This window comes from Saccopteryx bilineata, chromosome 4 (assembly GCF_036850765.1).
Source record: "Saccopteryx bilineata isolate mSacBil1 chromosome 4, mSacBil1_pri_phased_curated, whole genome shotgun sequence".
NCBI lineage: Eukaryota > Metazoa > Chordata > Mammalia > Chiroptera > Emballonuridae > Saccopteryx > Saccopteryx bilineata.
This window is the reverse complement of record NC_089493.1, coordinates 154,274,249-154,289,642: the sequence shown is the minus strand read 5'-3', so window position 1 is coordinate 154,289,642 and position 15,394 is coordinate 154,274,249.

Sequence of the window (15,394 nt, the reverse complement as noted above, 5' to 3'; positions counted from 1 at the left end):
CGACCTTGGGGTCTCAAACCTGGGTCCTCTACATCCCAGTCTGATGCTCTATCCACTGCGCCACCGCCTGGTCACGCGGTCAGGCATTTATTTTAAGTTTGTTTTTTTTTTTTTTTAAGATTTTAGTTATTCATTTTATGGCCCTGGCCAGTTGGCTCAGTGGTAGAGTGTTGGCCTGGCGTGCGGGAATCCCGGGTTCAATTCCCGGCCAGGGCACTCAGGAGGGGCGCCCATCTGCTTCTCCACCCCTCCCCCTCTCCTTCCTCTCTGTCTCTCTCTTCCCCTCCTGCAGCCAAGGCTCCATTGGAGCAAAGTTGGCCCGGGCGCTGAGGATGGCTCTGTGGCCTCTGCCTCAGGCGCTAGAATGGCTCTGGATGCAACAGAGTGACTCCCCGGATGGGCAGAGCATCGCCCCCTGGTGGGCGTGCCGGGTGGATCCTGGTCAGGCGCATGTGGGAGTCTGTCTGACTGCCTCCCGGTTTCCAGCTTCAGAAAAATTAAAAAAAAAAAAGATTTTAGTTATTCATTTTAGAGAGGAGAAAGAGAGAGAGAGAGAGAGAGACAGAGAGAGAAGAGAAGGGGAAGGAGCAGGAAGCATCAACTCCCATATGTGCCTTGATCAGGCAAACCCAGGGTTTAGAACCAGCAACCTCAGCTTTCCAAGTCAATGCTTTATCCACTGTGCCACTGCAGGCCAAGCTAAAATTTTTTTAAAAGAAAGAAAGTGCCCTGGCCGGTTGGCTCAGTGGTAGAGTGTCGGCCTGGCGTGCAGAAGTCCCGGGTTCGATTCCCGGCCAGGGCACACAGGAGAAGCGCCCATTTGCTTCTCCACCCCTCTCCCTCTCCTTCCTCTCTGTCTCTCTCTTCCCCTCCTGCAGCTGAGGCTCCATTGGAGCAAAGATGGCCCGGGCGCTGGGGATGGCTCCTTGGCCTCTGGCCCAGGCGCTAGAGTGGCTCTGGTCGCAACAGAGTGACGCCCCCTGGTGGGCAGAGTGTCGCCCCCTGGTGGGCGTGCCGGGTGGATCCCGGTCAGGCACATGCGGGAGTCTGTCTCTCCCCATTTCCAGCTTCAGAAATAATACAAAAAAAAAAAAAAAAAGAAAGAAAGAAAGTGCCCTGACCAGATGGCTCAGTTGGTTAGAGCTTCATCCCAAAGCACACAAGTTTCCGGTTCCATCCCTGGTCAGGGCACATACAGGAACAGATCGATGTTCCTGTCTCACTTTTTCCCCTTCCTTTTCTCTAAAATCGATTTTTAAAAAAATTAAAAAGAGAAAGAAAGAAGTGAGCCTAGGCGGGGCTGCTTTGGCTCACTGGGAAGTCAGAGAAAATGGAGCCCCAGGTCCAGGGGGTGAGCCCAGGACAAGCTGCCACTGCCCAGTGTGCCCTGGTTGCAAATCTTGTGGGGACCCTTAGAGTTTAGGAGATGCACTCCTGAGAGGGAAGAAAGGCATGAGCATTTTACCAAGAGGGAGAGTACCTGGCTTACCCTCTTGTTTAAAGAATAATTTCTCTCCTTTATCTTTATTTTGCCTTTTAGAGCAGTGTTCTCCAATCTAAATATAATGTGAGCTATGCATAAGTTTAAATACTTAAATAGCTACATTTAACACAGGTGAAAATTAACTTTAGTGTTTTATATATGTATTTTTTTCTTCCAGGTGAGAATAGAAAAGATAGACTCCCACATGTGCCCCAATCTGGACCCATCGGCTACCCTGTCCCCTTCTCTCTCTCTCTCTCTTTCTCTTCCCCTCCTGCAGCCAAGGCTTGACTGATTTGAGCACATTGGCCCTGGGTGCAGAGGATGGCTCCATGGAACGCCTCCACCCCGCCTCAGGTGCTAAACACAGCTTGGTTGCGAGCATGCCCCCAGATGGGCAGAACATCGGCCCCAGACAAGTTGCTGGATGAATCCAGGTCAGAGCACTTGCGGCAATCTGTCTTTTTGCAAGGGGTCGCTGGCTCAGCTGGACTCCCCTGGTAAAGGCATGTATGAGAAAGCAGTTAAGACCTGTGGTGGCGCAGCGGATAAAGCGTAGACTTGGAATGCTGAGATCGCTGGATCAAAACTCTTGGCTTGCCTGGTCAAGGCACATATGGGAGTTAATGCTTCCTGTTCCTCCTCACCCCTTTCTTTCTAAAATGAATAAATTTTTAAAATCTAGAAAAAAAAAAAAGAAAACAGTCAAGGAACAACTAAAGTGATGCAAGTATGAGTTAATGCTTCTCATCTCTCTCCCTTTCTGTCTTTGTCTCTCTTTACTCTCTCTCACTAAAAAAAAAAAAAAAAGTCAGATCCTATCACCCCTCAGATTAAAATCCCCTCCTATTGGCTTCCCATTGTCTTTAGAATGGAATCTAAGCTCCTTACTGTGGCCTATAAGGTCCTATGTAATTTGGCCCCTACTGCTTCTCTGACCTCATTACTGGAAACTCATCAGCTGCGAGCTTCCTCCTCATTATTCTCATTTATACCACAGGGACTTTGCACAGGCTGTATCCTCTGCCTGGAGCTCTTTCCTTGAGTCCTCACATGACTAGCTCCTTTTGGCATTCAGATCTCAGCATGTGTATACTGCATACTCAGAGAATACCTAAATATGTAATGTTTTCTTCAAAGTACTTACCACTAGATTTATCCTTTTTACCTGTTTACTGTTTATCTTCCAGGTCTGCATTCCATGAAGATAACAGAGACCAGGTTGGCTTCAGCCACCACTGAGTCCCCAGTGCTGAGAACTGCACTGGACACAGAGTACAAGATCTATAAATATTGGGTCCAGCTAGATCCTTAGAACAAAGTCCTCATAAATGTGGATGGACTTATGGGAATTAAGCCATGGGAACTAAATCGGGAAATATAGTTAAGGCTTTTGGGATAGAGAGGGTTGGTCTTTAATTAGAGCACCTCAAATCAGAACAAAAAAATATCACCTGAATTTTGAATGATGCGGAAAAAATCCTGGTAACAGTTGTCCTTTAAAGTGGAGATATTTTATTGTTCTTTTAAAATTTTTTTAAATTTTTTATTTATTCATTTTAGAGAGGAGAGGGAGAGACGGGGGGGGGGGGGAGAGACAGAGAGAGAGAAAGGGGGGAGGACCTGGAAGCATCAACTCCCATATGTGCCTTGACCAGGCAACCCCAGGGTTTCGAACTGGCGACCTCAGCATTTCCAGGTCGACGCTTTATCCACTGTGCCACCACAGGTCAGGCTTTATTGTTCTTTTAAAACACCATGTTCAAAAATAACATGATTCATGAATTGTGAAAAATTCAAACAACATCTCAGTTGGCAGGATGGGAAAGGGATAAAAGCAGTATATCTATGTACATATGGTTTAGCTAACCCAGATGCATTTAAGTTTTCTCTACAATCTGCCCTAGCCAGGTAACTCAGTGGTTAGAGCATCACCCCACTATGCCAACGTTACAGGTTCAATTCCCAGTCAGGGCACATACCAGAATCAACGAATGAATGCATAAATAAGTGGAAAACAAGTTGATGTCTCTCTCTTCCTCTCCCTTCCACTCTCTCTAAAATCAACAAAAATAAAGATTTCCATAATCTGCCTGTCCAGTGGATAGAGCGTCAAACTGGGACACGGAAGACCCGGGTTCAAAACCGCGAGGTCACTGGCTTGAGTGCGGGCTCACCAGCTTGAGCGTGGGGTCACCGGCTTGAGCATGGGATGATGGACATGACCCCGTGATCACTGGCTTGAGCCCAAGGTCACTGGCTTAAGCAAGGGGTCACTTGCTCTGCTGTAGCCCCCCCAGCCCCCCACCCCTTGTCAAGGCACATATGAGAAAGTAATGAACAACTAAGGTGCTGTAACAAAGAACTGACACTTTTTTTGTGTGTGTGTATTGTGTATTTTTCTGAAGTTGGAAACGTGGAGGCAGTCAGACAGACTCCAGCATGTGCCCCGACCGGGATCCACCTGGCATGCCCACCAGGGGGCGATGCCCATCCCGGGCGTCGCTCTGCGGCAGTCAGAGCCATTCCAGCGCCTGGGGCGGAGGCCATGGAGCCATCCTCACCACCCGGGCAAACGTTGCTCCAATGGAGCCTCGGCTGCAGGAGGGGAAGAGAGAGACAGAGAGAAAGGAGAGGGGGAGGGGTGGAGAAGCAGATGGGCGCCCCTCCTGAGTGCCCTGGCCGGGAATCGAACCCGGGATTCCCGCACACCAGGCCGACGCTCTACCACTGAGCCAACCAGCCGGGGCCAAGAATTGACACTTTTCATTTCTCTCCCTTCCTGTCTTTCCCTACCTGTGCCTCTCTCTGTCTCTGTCACACCTAAAATAAATAAAAATAAATAAAAATTTCTCATAATCTTGTGTCCCAGGCTGTTACTGGAAAGGGACCAGCCCAGAGTAGGTCTGCCTCGGCCGACCTGTAGTGTGTGGGTTCTTGTCTTCATGCAGGAAAGATTTCACAACACGAGTCCAGGTGAATTTGAGAGCATGTTTATTAAAGCTGGGACAGTGCAATTAAAGAAGGACTTAGGACAGAAGCAGCAACAGGAGAGAGCCCAAGTGGGGCAGCTTTGTCTCTCTAGAAATGTCATAGGAAAGAAGTGAGCCTAGGAGGGGCTGCTGGGTCTTACCGAGGAATAAGGCACAGGGAAAGAAGCGAGCCTAGGCGGGGCTGCTGGGTCTCACCGAGGAATAAGGCACAGGAAAAGAAGTGAGCCTAAGCGGGGCTGCTGTCAGCTCACTGGGAAGTCAGAGAAAAGGGGCCATGGAGACAGGTTCAGGGGGTGAGCCCAGAACGAGCTGCTGCCGCCCACTGCTCCCTTGTTGCAAGTCTCCTAGGGACCCTTAGAGTTTAGGGATGCATGCCTGTGGGGGAAGAAGGGGAAGGAGCCCTGGCCCAGTAGCTCAGTAGGTTAGAGTGTTGTCCCAGAGTGCCAAGGTTATGGGGCTGATCTCTAGTCAGGGCACATACAAGAATCAACAAATGAGTGCCTAAATAAGTAGAACAACAAATCAATGTTTCTCTCTCTCTCAAGTCAATAAATAAAAATGAAAAGAAGGAACCTCATTTTCTGCTTCTTGATGAGGTGTCTTGATATGCAGTCACTCAAATAGGGTCTCTGGAGTATCATCCCCCACCCAGCAATAGAGTAATGTATTTCCTGCCAAGCAGCAGCCAGCCCCTTGTATCTGCTCCTTTTCCCCTGTCTCACTCCTCTGTTTCGTCATGCTTAATTTCTTGTTATTGCGCTTCTAAACATGTCTTAATTACTGTAACTGTATAATGCACCTTGAAGTCAGATGTTAGTCCTCCAACTTTTTTCTTTTTATATAATTTTAATTAATTAATTATTTTATTTGTATTTTTCTAAAGTGAGAAGTGTGGAGGCAGTCAGACTCCCGCATACCCCTGACCGGGATCCAGCCAGCATGCCCACCAGGGGCCAATGCTCTGCCCATCTGGGCTGTTGCTCTGTTGCAACCGGAGCCATTCTAGCACCTGAGGTGGAGGCCATGGAGCCATCCTCACCGCCTAGGCCAACTTTTACTCTAATAGAGTTTTGGCTGTGGGAGGGAAAGAGAGACAAGAGAGGGGGAAGGGTGGAGAAGCAGATGGGTATTTCTCCTGTGTGCGCTGGCCGGGAATCAAACTGGGGACTTCCACATGCTGGGCCGACGCTCTACCGCTGAGCCAACCGGCCAGGGCCTCTTTTCTTTTTTCTATTCTCTTTTTTTTATTTTTTATTTTTTTACAGAAACAGAGAGAGAGTCAGAGTGAGGGATAGACAGGGACAGACAGACAGGAACGGAGAGATGAGAAGCATCAATCATTAGTTTTTCGTCGCGCATTGCGACACCTTAGTTGTTCATTGATTGCTTTCTCATATGTGCCTTGACCATGGGCCTTCAGCAGACCGAATAACCCCTTGCTCGAGCCAGCGACCTTGGATCCAAGCTGGCGAGCTTTTTGCTCAAGCCAGATGAGCCCGCGCTCAATCTGGCAACCTCAGGGTCTCGAACCTGGGTCTTCCACATCCCAGTCTGATGCTCTATCCACTGCGCCACCGCCTGGTCAGGCTTCTATTCTCTTTTGTTTTCCTTTCTCTTCTTTTCTTTTCATAAAGGCAGGGAGAGAGAGACAGGAACATCAAGCTGTTCCTGTATGCACCCTGACTAGGGATTGAACCAGGAACCTCTGCACTTCTGGACTACAGTCCAACCAATTGAGGTATCCGGCCAGGGCTCCATTTTATTCTTTTCTAAAGTTGTTTTGGTTATTTTAGTTTCTGATGGAATTTTTTATTGTGATTGAATTGACTTTATAGATGAATATGATGATAATTTACATCTTAATATTGAGTCTTCTAATCCCTGAACAAGGTATATCTCTCCATTTATTTAGATCTTGTTTAATTTCTCTAGGCAGTATTTTGTAGTTTTTACTGTGCAGGTCTTTCATATTATTTGTCAGATTTATCTCCAGATATTTATATTTTTGATGCTATTGTAAATGACATTTTAAAATTTCACTTTTCCCCTTGGTCATTGCTAATAAATAAAAATACAATTCATATTATATACTCATCTTGCCTCTTATGACCTTGATAAACACACATTAGCTCTAGTAGCTTTTTTGTATTGAATAGAATCTTTTTCTACAGAAGACAATCATGTTGTATGTATATATACTTATACTTTTATATTCAGATTCCCTTTTGCTCTCTCCCTCCCTCCTCCCCCCTTCTCTCTCTGTCTTTTCTTTATTACACTGGCTAGAATTCCTAATACAATGTTGAATAAAAGTTATGAAAGCAGACATCCTTGTCTTATTTCTATATTAGAGGAAAAAGTTTAATCCTTCATAATTAAAATATTTTTAGTTTTTTTTAAATTTTAGAATGGTTTTCTTTTAGCTTTCATTTATTCATTTTAGAGAGAGGAGAGAGAGAGAAGGAGGAGAGGAGCAGGAAGCATTAACTCTCATATGTGCCTTGACCAGGGTTTCAAGCTAACGACTTCAGCGTTCCAGGTCGATGCTCTCTACCCACTATGCCACTGTAGGTCAGGCTCATCATTAAATGTAATGTTAGCTGAAGGTGTTTCAAAGCTGTTCTTTATCAGGCTGAGGAAGGTCTTTAAATTTTTAGTTTTCTAAAAAGTTTGCTTATAAGTTTTTATTAGGAATCGATATTGAATTTAGCCAAAGGCTTTTTCTGCATTGAGATGATGACACGGTTTTCTCATTTGGTTTGTTAATATGGTGAATTACATTGACTAAGTCTCTAAAAATTGTGGTTAAACTTAAATTTTAAATCACTTTATACTGTATAATTTATACAACTGAATGGTTGTAGTACAACGTTGTACAACCATTACCATTATCTAGTTCCAAAATATTTTTAGCACCCCAAAAGGAAACCCCATACCCATTAAGCAGTCATTCCTCAGTTCTCCCTCCTCCAACCCCTAATTTACATCCGCTATGAATTCGCCCATTCTGGATATTTAATATGCATGTAATCATACACTGTGTGGCCCTTGTGTTTGGCTTCTTTCACATAGCGTAATGTTTTAAAGACCATCAGGGAGGAAGACTAGCCTTTTGAACAAATCTTGTTAGGACAACTGGATATATTCATGCCAAAGAATGAAGCTGTACACTTGCCTTACACCGTATACAAAAATTAAAGCACAAATAGATTTATGATGTAGCAAGTATCATTGCTTCATTTCTTTTTATAGCTGAATAGCATTCTATTGTATGTATATATCATATTTTTTATCCATTTATCAGTTGGTGAACCTTTGGGTTGTTTTCACATTTTAGATATTGTTAATAGTGTTGCTATAAACATTTGTGGACAACTTTTAGTTTAAATATCTCTTTTCAATTCTTTTGGATATACATAGGAGTGAAATTCTTGGGTCAAATGGTAATTTATGCTTAATACGGTGTGTCCGTAAAGTCATGGTGCACTTTTGACCGGTCAAAGGAAAGCAACAAAAGATGATAGAAATGTGAAATCTGCACCAAATAAAAGGAAAATCCTCTCAGTTTCTGTAGGATGATGTGGCAGCATGTGCGCATGCGCAGATGATGACGTAATACCGTGTATACAGCGCAGCAGCCCACGGCCATGCCAGTTGAGATGTGGACGGTACAGAGAAAAGTTCAGTGTGTTCTGTGGCTTGCTAAATTCAAATCTGTGACCAAAGGGCAACGTGAATATCGGCACGTTTATAACGAAGTGCCACCACATAGGAATAACATTCCTTGGTGGGATAAGCAGTTGAAGGAAACCAGCAGTTTGGTGGAGAAACCCCGTTCTGGAAGGCCATCAGTCAGTGACGAGTCTGTAGAGGCTATACGGGATAGCTACCCAAGGAGCTCTAAAAAATCTGTGCGTGAGCCCACATCAAACTGCACTGAATAGGTATGAAACTGGGAGAGTTTTCCTTTTATTTGGTGCAGATTTCACATTTCTATGGTCTTTTGTTGCTTTCCTGTGACCGGTCAAAAGTGCACCATGACTTTATGGACACACTGTATTTTGAAGAAACACCAAACAGTTTTTCGCAAAGGCTGCACCATTTTAGAGTCCACTAGCCAGGTAGGGGGTTCTAATTTTACAACATTCTGGGCAACACTGATTTATCCTTTTACAAAAAATTATAGCCTCCCTAGTGGGTGTAAAGTGGCATCTCATTGTGGTTTCAACTTGCATTTCCCTAATAACTAATGATACTGAGTATGTTTTCATGTGATTGCTGGTCATTTGTATATCTTCTTTGGAGAAATGTCCATTCAAGTACTTAGCTCATTTTTTAAATTGGATTGTCTTTTAGTTGTTGAATTTGTAAGAGTTCACTATATATTCTGGATACTAGATCCTTTATATATATATATATAATTTGCAGATATTTTCTCCCATCTTGCAGGTTGTCATCCCCCCCTCTTTTTTTTTACAGAGACAGAGAAAGTCAGAGAGGGGGATAGATAGGGACAGACAGACAGGAACGAAGAAAGATGAGAAGCATCAATCATTAGTTTTTTGTTGCGACACCTTAGTTGTTCATTGATTGATTCCTCGTAAGTGCCTTGACTGTGGGGCTACAGCAGACCAAGTAACCCCTTGCTCAAGCCAGCGACCTTGGGTCCAAGCTGGTGAGCTTTGCTCAAACCAGATGAGCCCATGCTCAAGCTGGCGACTTTGGGATCTCTAACCTGGGTCCTCCGTGTCCCAGTTTGATGCTCTATCCACTGCACCACTGCCTGATCAGGCCATTTCTCTATTTTGATAGTGTCCTTTGGTGTGTAATAGTTTTATATTTTGCCTGACCTGTGGTGGCGCAGTGGATAAAGCATCGACCTGGAAATGCTGAGGTCGCTGGTTCGAAACCCTGGGCTTGCCTGATCAAGGCATATATGGGAGTTGATGCTTCCAGCTCCTCCCCCCTTTTCTCTCTCTCTGTCTCTCTCTCCTCTTTCTCCCTCTCTGTCTCCCTCTCTCCCTCTCTCTCTCCTCTCTAAAAATGAATAAATAAAATAAAATAATTAAAAAAAATAGTTTTATATTTTGATAAAATCCAATTTACCAATTATTTTTTGTTGTTGCTTATATTTTGGTGTCATCTCTATGAATCTATTGCCAAATCCAAGGTTATGAAGATTTTTTTTAAGTGAAAGAGAGATAGAGGAAGGGAGAGAAATAAGAAGCATTAACTCATAGTTGAGTCACTTTAGTTGTTCACTGATTGTTTCTCATATGTGCCTTGATGAGGAGGCTCCAGTTGAGCCAGTAACCTTTGGGCTCAGTCCAGTAACTACGGGATCATATTGCTGATCCCATGCTCCAGCTGGTGAGCCTACACTCAAGTTGATGACCTTAGGGTTTTGAACCTGGGACCTCAGCAGCCTAGGCTGACACTCTATCTCCTGCACCACCACTGGTCAGGACGAAATTATGAAGATTTACACTTATGTTTTAAGAGTTTTATAGTTTTAAGTCTTAAATTTAAGTCTTTGATATATTTTGATTTAATTTTTATATATGATGGGAGGCAAGTGTATAACTTCATTCTTTGTCATGTGCATATTCAGTTGTCCTAGCAACACTTGTTAAAGAGGCTAGTCTTTCAATACTAGCCCTCTGATTTATCTCTATCTTTATGAGGGTACTACATTCTTTTTTTTTTCTTTTAGTGAGTGAGAAAGACAGACAGACAGACTGGAAGAGAGAGAGATGAGAAGCATCAACTCATGGTTGCAGCACTTTAGTTGTTCATTGATTGCTTCTCATATGTGCCTTGACCGGGGGGCTCCAGCTGAGCCAGTGAACCCCTGATCTCGAGCCAGTGACCTTGGGCTCAAGCTAGTGACCTTAGGCTTCAATCAGCAACCTTTGGGATCAAGCCAGCAACCATGAAGTCATGTTGATGATTCCATGTTCAAGCCAGCAACCCTGCACTCAAGCTGGGGAGCCTGTACTCAAGCCAGTGACTTCAGAGTTTCAAATCTGGGTCCTCAGCATCCCAAGCTGATGCTCTATTCATTGCGCCACCACTGGTCAGGTAGTACCATACTCTTGATTACTGGAACTGTGACTGTGTAGTAAGTCTTGAAATTAGGAAGTGTAAGTCCTTCAACTTTGATCTTTCTTTGTCAAATTGTTTTGACTATTTATGGTTCCTTGAGATTCCATATGAATTTTAGAGTCAACATTTCCAATTCTGCAAAAATGGTCATTGGGATTTTGATAGAGGTTGCATTGAATCTGTAGACCATTTTGGGCTGTATTGTCATCTTAACCCAGCACCATGAATGGAACATTGCTGTGAAAGATTCACCTGGAATCTGATCAAGCTTGTAGACCAGGGTTTTTCAACTTGGGCATTACTGACATTTTGAGAAGGATAATTCTTTTTTATGAGGGGCTGTCCTATGCATTTTATGATGTTAAGCAGCATCCCTGCCTGCTACCCACTATATGTTAGTAGCACCCCTGCAAATTGTGAGAATACAAAAAGATCTCTAGCCTGACTGGGCGGTGGCACAGTGGAGAGAGCATCGGACTGGGATGTGGAAGACCCGGGCTCGAGACCCTGAGGTCGCCAGCTTGAGCGAGGGCTCATCTGGTTTGAGCAAAAAAGCTCACCAGCTTGAGCCCAAGGTCGCTGGCTCTAGCAAGGGGTTACTCGGTCTGCTGAAGGCCCGTGGTCAAGGCACGTATGAGAAGGCAATCAATGAACAATTAAGGTGTTGCAATGCGCAATGAGAAACTAATGATTAATGCTTCTCATCTCTCCGTTCCTGTCTGTCTGTCCCTATCTCTGACTCTCTCTCTCTCTGTCTCTGTTAAAAAAAAAAAAAAAAAGATCTCTAAACACACGTATGTGCGCGCACGCACACACACGTGCCTAAATTTTGCCAAATGGTGTTGGCCCCAGGTCTCAATCCTAGTTTAAAACCACTACTCTAAACTGACTACCAATTTATAGGAAATAGTAAAGATTCCAAAGAGCATATGAAATGCCAATGCAGGAATGTGACCAGAGAGAAACTACAGAACAATAGGTTTTCCTTAACAACAACAAATCGGAAGAAAAAAGGGGTGTGTGTGTCAAAAGATTTGGAAGAGAAACATCCTTAAAGCCTATGAGTTAGGAAGGTCCCCAAAGTTAAATTTAACTACACATGTAGAGATTGAGGTCCCAAGAGACCCCCAAACCAGGAAAACTATAAGGAGGAGTAGGGTATGGATCTCCCTTACTATAGAGCAGTGCTTTTCAACTGCCTGTGGGCTGGTCTGCCAGAAATTTAGTGCTGGTCTGTGAAAGAGCTAACCACCCAATGTTATATGAAGATTATAGACCCAATGATCTTATAGACCCAAAGATTCACTTATGCTCAGTGTGATTTCTGCCCTAGCGGTCCCTGAAATAATTCTCCTATTTTCACTGGTCCCCCAAGTGTAAAAAGGTTGAGAACTACTTCTAGAGACCAGTTTCTTGCTCAGGACAGGACATTAACAGAGGCCATAGTAAGGGAAGCACTCTAGTTCACATCACACCAAGGAAAGGCTCCTCAAAATGCTAATTTAGAGCCAAGGTTTAGTTTGTTTCACTGACTTTTATTTATTCATTTTTATTAGAGGGGGGGGAGAGATAGAGAACAGGGGGAGGAGCAGGAAGCATCAATTCCCATATGTGCCTTGACCAGGCAAGCCCAGGGTTTTGAACCGGTGACCTCAGCATTCCAGGTCGATGCTTTATCCACTGCGCCACTACAGGTCAAGCTGTTTCACTGACTTTTACCCTGCAGAAAAGACAAAGGGCAAACACATCTTTTTTTTCTTTTAAATTTTATTTATTGATTGATTTGAGAGAGAAAGAAACATCAGTTTGTTGTTCCACTTATTCATACATTCATTGGTTGATTCTTGCATGTGCCCTGACTGGGGACTGAACCTGGAACCTTGACTATTGATACCATGCTCTAACCAACTGGGCTACCCAGTCAGGGCCAAACCCATTTCCTGAATACAGATTGTCAGAGTAGCTTCTATGCAGATCCCCAGGGGAAAGCAGGGCTACCTTTCTAGGCAGTAAAGATGCTAAAAGTCAGGAGAACAAGAAAGGCATTGGGAAGATTTTAGAGGAGAAAATGTGAAGTTCATGTTTGAGCATAAGGAGAAAGTCTCGAGAAGGTATATCCTTTAGTTAGATGTCCCTAGAGAGGATTCATGTGGCCTCTGAGGGCCTGAATCCTCTAGGCAGAAACAGGCAGTTCAGAGACAGAGACAGATGTCCCAGGAATATTGTGAAAATCAACAACTATAGTAGCCTAACCTGTGGTGGCACAGTTAAAGCCAGGTTAAAGCATCAACCTGGAATGCTGAGGTCACCGGTTTAAAACCCCAGGCTTGCCCCATCAAAGCACATGTGAGAAGCAACTATGAGTTGCTTCCTGATCCTCTCCCCAGCCTTTTTATCTTTCCTCTTTCTAAAAATCAATAAATAAAATCTTAAAAACAAAACAAAACAACTATGGTGGAGGCATCTTTCTTCCATGACCCTCAGGGATCCTGTGCCCCATCCAGCACCAGCCATAGCACCAAGGATGCCAGGAACTTCTGAATGCCATCTCTATCTTTGGGGATGTATCAGCCAGAATGTCCTCCGCTGTCCCTTATGAGAAAAAAAATTTTGTTCAAAGCAATGTCTCTGCCCAGTGTCAACAAGTCCAGTAACTCTCACAGGAGTATATCTCTAATGAATTTTAACTCTGCTTTTTGTAAGCAGTGATATTTATCCTTCACAAACACATTTTTCTTTTAGATTCTTTTCTTTTCTTTCTTTAGTGAGAAAGAGACACTGACAAAAAGGGAGAGAGATGAGAAGCATGAATTCATAGTTGCAGCACTTCAGTTGTTCATTGATTGCTTCTCATACGTGCCTTGACTGGGGAGCCCCAGCCAAGCCAGTGACCTTGGGCTACAAGACAGACCTTGGGCTTCAAGTCAGCAACCTTTGGGCTCAAGCCAGTGACCACAAGATCATGCTGATGATACTACACTCAAGCCGGTGACCCTGTGCTCAAGCTGGCAACCTTGAGGGTTTGAACCTGGAACCTCAGTGTCCCAGGTTGATGCTCTTTCAACTGTGCTACCACTGGTTAAGCCAAAAGACATTTTTTAAGAAGAAAAAAGATTAAGAGGAGATTTTTCTACTGGCCACGAAGAAGTAACAAGGTTCAAAATTACCTTCCCATTGTAAACAACTAGAAAACTGGAAAAAATATGTAATGTAATTATTTTAAGGCTAACAATAGGCAGCATAGTTTTGTGATTCTTGAGAGAAGAGAAACAAACAAATAAGCCTTATGATTCTACAGGCTTTCTACCTGAGGACATGTCTAAACTGCTGCATAGGAAAAGGCAACCCTAACAGAGCCCAATGGTCTCAAGTGTCAAAGAGACAAATAGGAGTTCAGGGAGGTGTAAGTGGCTAGGATTCACAAGATAGAATACTGGAGAAGAGGCAGCTAGGCAGGGCAAGACTTTCAGAAATACACATAGAAATTGCCCTTGAATCTTTGGCCAAATAATTTGTATATAATAACATGATTTTTTTTTCTTTCTTTTTTTTTTGGTGAGAGAAGGGGAGATAGTGAGACAGACTCTTGCATTATCCTTGACCAGGATCCACCCTGTCTAGGGCCAATGCATGAATCAACCAAGCTACTTTTAGCACCTGTGTCTGACATGCTAAACTGAGCTATCCTCAGCGGCTGGGACCAATGCTTGAACCAGTCGAGCCACTGGCTGTAGGAGGAGAAGAGAGAGAGAAGGAGTAGGGAGGGAGAGAGAAGCAAATGGTCACTTCTTTTGTGTGCCTGATCAAGAATCAAACCTGGACATTCATATGCTGGGCTGATGCTCTAGTAACTGAGCCAACCGGCCAGGGCCATAATATGATTTTATATGTAAAAAACCTTAAAGAGTTCACAAAAATACTGTTAGAATTAATAAATTTAATAAAGTAACAGGATACAAAGTCAAACATGAATTTCATTTGCATTTCTTTATACTACAATGAACAATTTGGAAAGGAAATTAGGAAAATAATTCAGCCTCACCAAGCAGTGGCACAGTGGATAGAGCATTGGACTGGGATGCAAAAGACCCAGGGTCGAAACCCTGAGGTTTCTGGCTTGAGCACAGGCTCACCAGCTTGAGCACAGGGTTGCTGGCTTGAGCATGGGATCATAGACATGACCCCATAGTCACTGCCTTGAGCCCAAAGATTGCTGACTTGAAGCCCAAGGTCTCTGGCTTGACCCCAAGGTTGCTGGGTTGAGCAAGAGGTCATTGGCTCAGCTGAGCCCCCTGGTCAAAGCACATATGAGAAAGCAATCAATGAACAACTAAAGTGATGCAACTATGAGTTGATGCTTCTCATCCCTCTTCCTGTTTGTCTGTTCCTCTCTCTATCTCTCTCACTTAAAAAAAAAAGTGAAAATTCAACCCCTGGCTGGGTAACTCAGTTAGTTAGACCATCATTCCAATATGCCAAGGTTGTGGGTTCGATCCCTAGTCAGGGCATATATAAGAATCAACCAATGACCCTGGCTGGATGGTTCAGTTGGTTAGAGCATCATCTGGAAGTGCAGAGGTTGCCAGTTCCATCCCCAGTCAGGGCACTTATAGGAACAGCTCTTTCTCTCCATACCCCACTTCCTGTCTCACTGAAATCAATGGAAAAAAAGGCCCTGGCCTGTTGGCTCAGTGAATAGAGCGTGGCCCAGTTTGCAGACATCCCAGGTTCAATTTCTAGTCAGGGCACACATGAAAAGTGACCATCTGCTTCTCTCCCTCTCCCTCTCCCTCTCCCTCTCCCTCTCCCTCTC